This window comes from Micropterus salmoides, unplaced genomic scaffold (assembly GCF_014851395.1).
Source record: "Micropterus salmoides isolate LMB-PRFRI ecotype aquatic unplaced genomic scaffold, ASM1485139v1 Ms_hic_scaffold_14, whole genome shotgun sequence".
Taxonomy (NCBI): Eukaryota; Metazoa; Chordata; class Actinopteri; order Centrarchiformes; family Centrarchidae; genus Micropterus; species Micropterus salmoides.
The window spans coordinates 2,063,854-2,075,930 of NW_024040485.1; the positions used below are offsets into that span (position 1 = coordinate 2,063,854).

At 43.1% G+C, this 12,077-nt stretch overlaps 1 pseudogene; it reads left to right on the forward strand.

Moving 5' to 3' along the window:
* Window positions 1–7,245: 7,245 nt before the first annotated feature.
* On the forward strand, window positions 7,246–10,361 carry LOC119901651 (annotated as a pseudogene).
* The last annotated feature ends 1,716 nt before the right edge of the window (window positions 10,362–12,077 follow it).

The window sequence follows — 12,077 nt, forward strand, 5'->3', positions numbered from 1 at the left end:
GTAAGGGCACTCGGAATCTCATTTCAAGTCTTAAACTCCCGTTGGAAATAGTTGACAAAGCGTTGTTGTCTTCACTGGCATTGAGGTTGAAAACAAACAAAGAGTAACCTTGCTGAAATTCTTCCCGGTTGATGCTCAGAGGTAAATCTTTTAGATGTCTCCCTGTGGCGGTAAACATATTATAAAATTCTCGGACAGACAACCCGTGGTTAAATTGAGGCTGGAAAGCTTTGGCTGGGACTTGTCTCCCGTCCTGACACAGTGCCATGTATTCTACATCATTGTGTATAAAATTGAAGGGTGACAGGTCTCTCTTTCCTGTGAAGGCTTCGTGGTTTACCATGGCAATAACTAGATATTTAGGTAACGTTCCTAGGAAGAGATTTTCTTGGTTGCATATCCGTGAATTTGCGGGTATAGAATAGGTTTTGACATTCACACGGGATAAGGGGTAGAGGGCATTGCCCCTCAATAAGGCCGATGCATGACCTAATCGCACTGCTGGGGATACAGTGACTTTCTTAACAAACAGAGAGGCCCCCAGTATTTTTAATCTGTACTGAAAGTACTGGCAGCCCCAGCCATGAGAGAAAAGGCATCGCTAGCCCTGGTTAGCTTAATTCTTAAATCCACAGAGTTCAGGAGGAGCCTCTCGCTGAAAAAAATGTCACTATGAAGAGGGCCCAACAGGTGTCCAAATTTCCGGTTGGGGCGGGACCAGATGCACCCCTCTTATCAGTTACATACAGATATCCGGTATGGGGGGTGGACCGGAAATAGCTGTCAAAAATGAGTTTGATGGAATGTCATGTATAATTCTCTCTCTCTCCTATTCGTTTGCCCTATTGCTCTTGTGGTTTTAATTTTTATGAGGTTCTTATACACAGCTCCTCTTCTGTTTAGGAGGAGCTGGAGGAGCTGGAGTCGGTCTGACCACTGACTGGACCGCTGGGCTGGGGACCATGGACCGGACACGGGGAGCTGGAGTCGGTCTGACCACCGGCGGAGCCGGTGCCGGTCGGTCCACCGACGGAGCATGAGGAACAGGAGGAGTCGGCTGGGCCACCAACGGAGCTGGCGTTGGTCGGGCCACCGACGAGGAACCAGGAGTCGATCGGACCACCGGCGGGGCTGGTGCCGGTCGGTCCACCGACGGAGCACGAGGAACAGGAGGAGTCGGCTGGGCCACCAACGGAGCTGGTGTTGGTCGGACCACTGACGTCTTTGCTCCTCGACAGCGGGGTCCACGTCGCCCTCCAGCTGGCCTTACTGGAGGTGGATCAGACGTGGAGCCAGGGGGGAAACTAGCCTCCACACTAGTAGGCCGCAGACTGGCTGCCTGTGCTTCTTCCGACTCCCTGGCCTTCATGGCAAAGAAGGCCAGGAGAGTCATGGTCCCAGAGTCCTTGCTGGGGGGGTCAGGCAGGCAGATGGGCAGGCCAGGCTGGGGGCTAGCCGCTGGAGCGCTAGCGGGCCGGGAAACAGGCAGGGGGCTAGCCGCTGGAGCGCTAGCGGGCCGGGAAACAGGCAGGGGGCTAGCCGCTGGAGCGCTAGCGGGCCGGGGATCCGGAGAACACACAGGAGCTGGTGAAAGCAACAGGCTAGACAGCTGAATGCTGCTGCTGAGCCGAGGAGCAGAGTTGCGGAGGAAGCAATGAGCCCATGGTGGTAATGAGTCCCTTAACCACGGCTTGGCAGCAACTCTTCCATGAGCCAGAGACCCAAAAGCCTCCCGTTCCAGATCATCAAGGGCTTCCTTCCACAAAACTTTTAACTCGATTAAGTCACATACTAGCTCGCAAAGTTCATCCGAGTAGTCTGCTGGGTCCATTTCTGGTCACGTCCTACTGTCATGGGTTGGGGCGCTGAAGTGCAGACTGGGGCGAGGACCCAAATGCAGACTATGGCGAGGCGAGGAGGTTGCGGTGCAGCAAAAATGTTTATTAACTCAAAAAACTAACTTAAACAGGCTTACAAGGAGCTTGAGGCAAAGTCCAACAAAGGTAGAACACAAGGCAATCCAAAACACAGGGAATAATCCAGAACTAGGAAGACAAGGAACAGGCAGGAACACACAACTTTAGACACAAGGACGTGACAAAGACTGGAGAGACAAGCAGGCATACATATACACAGAGACTAATGAGCGGGGCGGGAGCAACACAGGTGAGCGGGATCAGGGCTAACGAGGCAGAGAGACAGCAGGGGGAAACAGAGAGAACACTAGACAAGCAGACATGGGGCAGAGTGAATAACCAAGAAGACAGAAACACACAAGTTACAAAGAACCAGAACCTAAATGAGAACACAGAACTAGAACACAGAGTACAGAGGAGACCAAATCACAATAATACAAACAAGGACCAGGAATGATTACCAAAACATGAACTAAGGACATGGAACTAAACTCAGACTCCCAAACAAGACACACAGACGGAATCATAACACTGTCAGTCTGTGATTCACAGATATAATCATGCTGTAGGTTGCTGAAAATGCTATTTAATTTTATCTTTTGATTTCCATTTATTTTGAGCACCAATGTATTTGACATGAACAATGAGTCAGATAACTCCCTGGAATGTGGAAGGGTTGCTTGGTAAATTGATGTAATAGCTCTGTTGCTGAGAGTTTATTCTGTTTTCTTTCTTTTTCTGCCCTCTAGTGGTCATAATTGCTTAATGGGGATTAAATAACACTTAACATTAAAGTGACAAGTGTTTGTCAAATAACTCCTCATACTGTGCACCATTTGGTAAACCATCTGATTTAATATCATTGACTGGGGAATTAATGCTTTAAGATTTTAACCCTTATAAAGAGGTGCAGCAATGTGTTTTCCACTCAACGCAATTAAAGGTTCGGTGTATAATATTTCTGAGGATCTATTGACGGGAATGCAATGTAATATCCATAACAATGTTTTCAGTGGTGTATAAAGACCTTACATAATGAGCCATTATGTTTTTATTACCTTAGAATGAGTCATTTCTATCTACTTCTTCTCCTTGTAAAATTCTGGCAGTGTAGTGTTGAGAATTAATTTGGAGCATTATAGCCTAAATTGTTATCATTAATTACTAGAGCAATGGTGGTCTACATTGTCATCATTTAAAGTGTTATTTTATAGTGTAAAGTTAGGATCACAGTGTTAAAACTCTACAGCTCTGAGTGTATGTGCTCCTTTCTGTATCTAACTGCCCAGGCTCATGTGTGTGTGTGAGCAAGCTCATGTGCTTTGGGAGAAAAGGGAGGGAGCACAGTGAGGCAGCATCAAAAATACCTGCAAAGGAAAATATAGAAGCAGATTTTGTGCAAATTGTATAACAAAACATACATCAATATAGTGTGTAATGTCCTGTTTCTAGCACAGAGCACAAAAAACACCAGTTTATTCCACAAAAGTCAGGTTATGGAAGAAATGGCATGATCAAGCAGAGTGCATGCAGAGGACACAGAGAGGAGGAGCAGGCAGTCAAGGACTTTCCCAGATTCAGGTGCAGTAGGAAAGAGAGCCAAGAGATGATATGAAGCCAAGAAACAGAGCTATAAAAGGAGGTCCAAAAGGAGGTGAAAGTCAGTTGTTACATGGTTTTCATGTCGACTCGGGTCTCTGTTCTGGTAACAGAATGGGGCTCTATTTTGCACCGATCTCTGACACACTCCGGTGGAACTTTTGTATTCTAATTGGTGTCTGTTTTTGTTGATAATAAAAATGTTGGTAAAAGTTCAAGCTTTCTTATCTGGCCCAAGTCTTGAATTTTTACACGACATTACTTGTCGAGCCGTGCCAGGAGAGTTGAACAGGGGCAGGATGACCTTGACCAAGGACGGACAACCTGTATCTCAGAGACACATACGCGTACTTAAAAAGGTAAGCAGTAAACCTTTTTCTAAAATTTCTGCATAATAGTGTGTCTGAGTACAGGATTCTCCGCCCAGGTGAAGTTTCTGAAAGCTTCCTCACTCTAGAACCTAGTTAAAGTACAAAAAATTAAAATGAATTTTAACTGAATTTGATATTTTAATAGTTGTTAGTTTCACTGATGTTAGTTATTTTTAGTAAACTCTGCTTTGATGGTTTTTCAGTTGAATAGCTCTTTGATATAGAAACAAGGAGAGCTGCCTGAGTTTCTTTCAATGAATTGTTTCATTCTAGTTTCTTGGTTGTGTGGCTTGACAATTAACTGTCTTTTTCTTTTTTGAGGCATGAAGGCCGTCCAAATTCTAAAGTTTCCAGAGAGTAAGTGTTTGCTCGCAGTGAGTGTGCGATGGCTGTCCTGGGAGGCACACAGCAGGTGAAATTAAATGGTAAAGAGCAGAAAAAAGACAAATTAACTGCAAAGGTGGTCAAAGGAGGGAGCTGTGGCAGCAACATATGTGGTAACAGCAAAACTAAGTAGTTAAAGATAAAATAAAAGACGTCAGATAAGAGATAGAGAAAGCTCAGAATAAAGGGAAAATAGGGAGAAACAGTTTGACCAACAGGTAGATAATATTGACATACTATATAGCCTTTAGTGAAGGAAAAGTAGTCACTGAGACAGAATAATGAATAAGGGCTAAATAGATATTCCCCCAGATGAAGAAATGTATACAGCAAGTGGAAGAAAGATATAAGTAAGTGCGTTTAAGGGCCAGTACAGGCAGAAGAAGAAGAAAAAAGAATTAGGGTCTTTAAAGGGTTGAGTTAAGATATAAAGGAGAGATGGAAAAAGAGAGGCTATATTAGATAGGGAGGAGACGAGAGCTAGATTTGAATAGGAAAAAACAACAACTCCCAAACAAAGAAGTGAAAAGTTAAAACAGGTGGCAGAAAGGCAGACCAAGGCACCTGCAGAGCACAACGAACCATGAGACATGACGACAGCGAGACAGAGCTACAATGGACAAGATGGCAGCTCTGAAGTTTCATGAAGAAGGCGAGAGAGCAGCTTCAAAATGGACACAGCAGAATCTGACTGTGAGGAAGAAAGGGAGGGCCACAAACGAGCAGTGATACAGGAGGCGTTCCACAGAGAGGCGTTCCAACCTGATGCATCACAGGCCAAGCCCACCTCCACTGACATCTTCCCAATGCTGAGGACGCAGCCAGTCAGACCACATCTACCATCTACAGTCGAATCACAAAGAGGACAACACCACCTTAAAGACTGTGAACCTAACAGCACAAAGTTTAAAAGGTCAAGAAGGCTTTACAGTGAAAATCAACTTCAGCCAAAATGCTCTCACATGTGACCGAGTGCTGACAGAAACATCACCAAGGAAGAGCTCTCTGTCTCACCATGATCAACATTAGAAGAGGCCTTGAAAATTGCAACATCTGCTGAAAAAGAACTGTTTGAAGACTGACCTCACAAGAGTTTGGGAGTAGGAGTGTTGATAATTTGTAGGAGAAGAAAAAATAGAAAGATAGGGGAAGAAAAAAGAAAATAGGGACTGATGTCTTCACAAAAAAGACTAGGAATAAGAATAAGAATAAGATTAGCTCAGGATCTATAAAATAGCAAGATATGTCATTAATAATGTATTAATTAACACAAATATACTGAGTTAATAACTTTGGTGTCCTGCTCTCCTCCAGCAGCCACCTGATACTGAATTTCAGCAAAAAGGGATCAGAACATCAAGCATTCCTTGTGTTTTTAAACAGCGTTATAGGAAAAGGGAATCTAGTGGGATTATTTTATATATTATATATTATTTATTATAACTGTTAGAGATCACTGTCTGCTCTGGATTTGTGCAGAGGAACAGCCAGCGCAGAACTCCTCGGTGTAGCAGATACAATGACAGGCAACCTTTCAGGCTTGATTTTAAGGAGGCCGAAAGGAGAAGCCTCATTGAAGCTTTTATAAAGCAATTTCAGCAGCACATTGCTACTGCATACTTAAATTTGATGATTGTGAGTCTTAAATCATGATCAACCTTTGTTATGTATTCCACAGGAACAACCAAGCAACTGTAATTATAACCTGAGACACATGTGTGATGCTGAACACCTGAGTTAATTTATGTTTTCTTTCTGTTTTTGTTGAACATCTGTGTTAATCTATGTTTTCTTTCTGTTTTGTAGGTAGTATTAGTAAACTAGTTTGAAGTATGGAAGAATTTTAGTGCACTAATGAACAATTGAGTTTTATTTCAAGATTTACTATTTGTACGTCCAATAGCAATGTAATTCAGTACACAGATATACAGGAGGTTAGAAGGGTTAAATTGCAAGCAAATATAACATCTAGGAAGCAAACTTATGTTGAAAAAGATTACAATACTAGCTCATGTGCTTTGGGAGAAAAGGGATTTGATTATGACTTTGATTATGCAGCGAGTGTTTCACATGCTCACACGTGTGCTGCAGTGTGTGTGTTCTGGTGTTTGATCTTCATCCATCAACCTATGGACGCGAATCACGTGTTCTGACGGCTCTTTCAGAGGTGTTAAGCAGGCTACAGACTCTTTTTAATGATTTGCTGATATTGGCTGATTCACATGTCAACGTGAAAAAAGGGAGTACTAGCACTTTTCCATTTCAAGCACTGACACTATATATGTAGTGTCACTGTCCTGTGAGAACCATGTATCTGTAAAAAGTTTCATTTGCACAGAAAAACAGCTCTTTATTTATTTTTGTGAAATTTTAAAACTGAGTTTACAAAGTGCTTTGACAGACACAGCAAAAGCCAGAAGGTAATACAACAACAGATGCCAAACACAGCAAGATAAGGTTAAGTTAAAGTTGAAACATTAAGATAAGACACACTATGAAAACAAAACATAAATAAAAATCACATAAAAATAAATAAACAAATACACACAAGAAATGCGCTATAACCAATAAAAAAGAGACATCACTTTAAAGCTGTGTCTTCATCACATTAGAAAAGGTTGATGGAAACGACAAAATTTGATCCTTAATCCTTAATTTCGCTAAAATGTTTTTACACTTGCTTGAGGTGGTTTTTGCCTTTGTCGAAAAAGAGTTAATGCGCTAAATGGGAGATGGAAACACTTTTGTCGAATAAGTTAACTCACGTCTGATCAGCTGTTTCCGCTGTCTATATTCCCATAACACGCAGAGACATGGCTGGTAGCAGCTTGCCCTCTCGAAACACATTCCTGAGGACCTCTCTCCATTTTTCTAAGATCAATGGCCATCAGGTCCATGCAACTGGTTTTGTTTCTGGTTTGGAACCCATACGGTTTTGTTTATTACAGCCATGTGTAATGTCAACTACTGATATTACTACGCTTGCTGTAGCCTAGTTTATTTGCTCCGAACTAGCTGATGGAAACACACCTATTTCACATTTACTATTTTTTTTCTTTTTTGCGATATTTCAAAAGTCCGCTTGAAATAACATGACAGTTTGATGTTAACATGGCTTAAATGAAAGGGGTTTAAGAAGTGATTTAAAAGAAGTCTATACTGCAAGTTTTATGTTATCAGGCAGGTTTTTCCAAAGCCAGATGGCCCTGATTGCAAAAGCAAGGTCACCTTTAGATTTAAGATTTGGAATGGCCAGAAGCGTACCACCAGAGAATCTAACTAGCTGCTACATTCTGAACTAGTTGGTGGCGAGAGAGTGACTTTTGGTTAATGCCAGAAAGGAGCGAGGTACAGTAGTTGAGTCTGGAAAAGATAAATGCGTGAATTATTTTTTCCAGGTCAGAGTGTGAGATAATTGTTTTAATTCTAGAGACAGTGCTTATTTGAAGGAAGCAGCACTAGACAACTTTTTTGATCTTTGGTTCAAAGCTTTGCTCTGAATAAAATAATTGTGACATTTGTGGCAGCTGGCTTCACATTAGCAGACAGTGAGCCGAGGCCACTCTCACTGAGACTGATGGGGTTTGGAGGACTGAACAACATGATTTGTTGAAAAATGTTATGCCATCCAACAGTTGACATCACTGACACAGTCTAAAACAGCAGCTAGGCTTTCTGGGTCATCAGGTCTCAGGGGAAGATATATCTGTGTGCCGTCTGTGTGGTGCCTGTTTGCCTGCCTGTAAGCAAGTTGTTAATGGCAGATAACACACACTGTCTCTCTCAAAAAGCTACTCTTTGTGGAATGCAGTAAAGCCTGAAAACCCTTCCTCTTTTCCAAACACAACAGGTGCCACATGAACAAAATATTTCTTTGTTCCCTCCCCCTTGCAGATCTTCAGGTTTAAGGATGGGTGTAAACAACATGATGTGAATCAGAGCACAGGGATTGTTTCTGTTCAGAGAAAGTGAAACTATTTGACAGTCACTATCACTTAGAGGTGAAATGGCGCAGAAAGGAGTTCAGCTGGACCAGAAAACCTTCTCTTGTTCCATCTGTCTAGATCTACTGAAGGATCCGGTGACTACTCCCTGTGGACACAGCTACTGCATGAACTGTATTAAAACCCACTGGGATAAACAGGATGAGAAGAAAATCCACAGCTGTCCTCAGTGTAGGCAGACCTTCACACCGAGGCCTGTCCTGGTGAAAAGCACCATGTTAGCAGATTTAGTGGAGGAACTGAAGAAGACTGGACTCCAAGCTGCTCCTGCTGATCACTGCTATGCTGGACCTGAAGATGTGGCCTGTGATGTCTGCACTGGGAGAAAACTGAAAGCCCTCAAGTCCTGTCTGGTATGTCTGGTTCTTACTGTGAGAAACACCTCCAGCGTCATGATGAGGTGGCTCCATTCAAGAAACACAAGCTGGTGGAGCCCTCCAAAAAGCTCCATGAGAACATCTGCTCTCGTCATGATGAGGTGATGAAGATGTTCTGCGTACTGATCAGCAGAGTATCTGTTATCTCTGCTCTGTGGATGAACATAAAGGCCACGACACAGTCTCAGCTGCAGCAGAAAGGACCGAGAGGCAGAGAGAGCTCGAGGTGAGTCGACAAAACATCCAGCAGAGAATCCAGGACAGAGAGAAAGATGTGAAGGTGCTTCAGCAGGAGGTGGAGGCTATCAATCGCTCTGCTGATGAAGCAGTGGAGGACAGTGAGAAGATCTTCACCGAGCTGATCCGTCTGATGGAGAAAAGACGCTCTGATGTGAAGCAGCAGGTCAGATCCCAGCAGGAAACTGAAGTGAGTCGAGTCAAAGAGCTTCAGGAGAAGCTGGAGCAGGAGATCACTGAGCTGAAGAGGAAAGACGCTGAGCTGAAGCAGCTCTCACACACAGAGGATCACAACCAGTTTCTACACAACTACCCCTCACTGTCAGCACTCAGTGAATCTACAGACTCATCCAGCATCAAGAAACGTCCTCTGCGCTACTTTGGGGATGTGACAGCGGCTGTGTCAGAAGTCAGAGATAAACTACAGGACATTCTGAGTAAAAAATGGACAAACGTCTTACTGACAGTGACTGAAGTGGATGTTTTACTGTCACAACCAGAGCCCAAGACCAGAGCTGGGTTCTTAAAATATTCCATGTGATATCACACTGGATCCAAACACAGCCAACACATGTCTGTTATTATCTGGTGGGAACAGAAAGGCAACAGTAGTGAATCAACAACAGTCTTATTCTCGTCACCCAGACAGATTCACTATGTATTTGCAGGTCCTGAGTAAAGAGAGTCTGACTGGACGTTGTTACTGGGAGGTGGAGTGGAGAGGGGGAGGAGTTTGTGTAGCAGTCGCATACAAGAATATCAAGCGAGCAGGGAGCTTGAATGAAATTGGTTTTGGACGAAATGACAAATCTTGGGCGTTATATTGTGACAGAAACAGTTCAAATTTTTGGTACAACAAAGTCCAAACTCCCGTCTCAGGTCCTTGGTCCCCCACAGTAGGAGTGTACCTGGATCATAGTGCAGGTATTCTGTCCTTCTACAGCATCTCTGAAACCATGACTCTCCTCCACAGAGTCCAGACCACATTCACTCATCCTCTCTATGCTGGACTTTGGTTTTATTACTGGTCATCTGGAGACACTGCTGAGTTGTATAAACGCAATTTGAAAGGAAGAGACCATTCATTATTTTCTTTGACATAGATGAGATTCTGATCAAACAAACTGTGTAGATGAAGTTACAAGAAGAACATTGAACAACAGTCACTTAACAGATAATAATCACTAAAGAGGATTTATTAAACAGACTTAAAAAAGTCACAATTCATTTGGTCAAGTTTGGGTGTGAAGAAGTTTAACTGACTCACATAAGAAAACAGATATTGTGAAGTTGTGGCTAATTTCATTTATTGTTGTTGATTTTCATCAAGATGAAACTTCAGAATGAGGTTGTCATGTTGGTTCAGTGTTTAGCACTGTCACCTCACAGCCAGACCATCCTGGGTTGTAAAGTTTGAATCCAGAATTGATTGAAACTTCTTGCGACTTATTTTGTCCAGGGTGGAATCTGTCAGTCCACCAGGGTGGAATCTGTCAGTCCACTAAACAGCCTGCTTTGCTCAAGAGGTTTTCTTATTGATCCTCAAAAATCACTCATTTATATACCCTCTTCCTTTTCTGGGCCTTACTGCAAGGCCCACCTTTTCTAAACTTCTATCTGACTTTGACCCCATTATTTTGTTATCTAGGCTCATTCTGAAAATAATCGTGAATTTCCCTGCATCAAACTATTAAAAAAATAAAAGATTTATTGCAACATCACTTGTAATCATTTTAATAAGAATGTGCTTGTTCATGTGCTGCATGAGGATGACAGTCTCAGAAAGTACATTCTGTTTATGTGCTAAAGTCAAGGAAAAGATGAAGGTCACGAGACCCATGTTCATCACAATAAATGGGAACACTCATGTGTGAGAAGCAATGAGCCTTCTCTACAGGAATGCCAAGGTGCCTAGGTATTGATCGAAATAGCCCAGTACCAAGTAGTATCAAAACTTCTTCAGTTAAACCAGTACTGCATTCAATCCTTTTTGTAACTAGATTGGGAAAATGCTTATGTCAGATGAAGTTTTGGTGTTTGGGGATGTTATGTTTGTTGAAAATCCTCCTGAGTTTCTCTGATACTCCAGACATGGAATCACAATGTTGTTGCGTTTGACCTTCTTTTCCTCCCCTGTAGTTTTGTTCTTCTTGGATCTTGTGGCTGTTTTCACAAAGGTCCATTTAGGGTATCCACAGGCTGTAAGTGCCCCCTTCAGGTGGTTCTGTTCCTTCTCTCTGGCTTGGGCGCTTGTTGGTATATTTTCCGCTCTGTGGTGCAGTGTTCTCATGACCCCTAGCTTGTGCTCCAGTGGGTGGTGTGAATCGAAGAGTAGCTATTGGTTTGTGTGTGTGTGGGTTTTCTGTAAACACCAATCTGCAGGCTCCTGTCCTCTTCAGTGTGTACAGCGCAGTCCAGGAAGGCCAAACTGTTGTTGTGAACATCTTCTCGTGTGAACTTGATATTACTGTCCACAGAGTTGATGTGTTCTGTGAAGGCTTGTACTTCCTGGCTTTTAATTTTGACCCAGGTGTCGTCCACATATCTGTACCAGTGGCTCGGTGCTGTTCCTCTGAAGAAACAGAAGCGGAACAGCCCAGACTAAAGGTATCAGCAGCCCTTTCTAATGTGAAGGACCCCCCTTCCAACCTCACCATCCAAGAAAGGAAGGCTGTGACATCTCTGAGCAAGGATCAAAACATCACTATCCTACCTGCTGACAAAGGAAGATGCAGGGTAGTCCTTAACACAGCGGACTACCAGAACAAAGTCAACACACTACTAATGGACACATGAGAAACTGAGACAAAGACCCAACCAGCGGATACAAGAAAAAGGCCATAGAATGTCTACAACAGTTACAGAAGGACAACACCATCACCCGTGAACAATATTACCGTTTGTATCCTGGAGAAGCCATTCCATGCATTTATGGACTACCCAAGATACACAAAGAAGGAGCCCCACTCAGGCCGATTATCAGCAGCATTAACTCGGTCACCTACAACATTGCCAAACACATTTCTACCATCTTAGCTCCCTTGGTGGGAAAGGGAGATCGCCTCACCACATCCAAAACTCCATTGACTTTGTAAACAAAGTTCGAGGACTAAAACTGGATCCAGATGAAATCATGGTACAGAAAACCCACACACACAGACCAATATCTACTCATCGATTCCCACCACC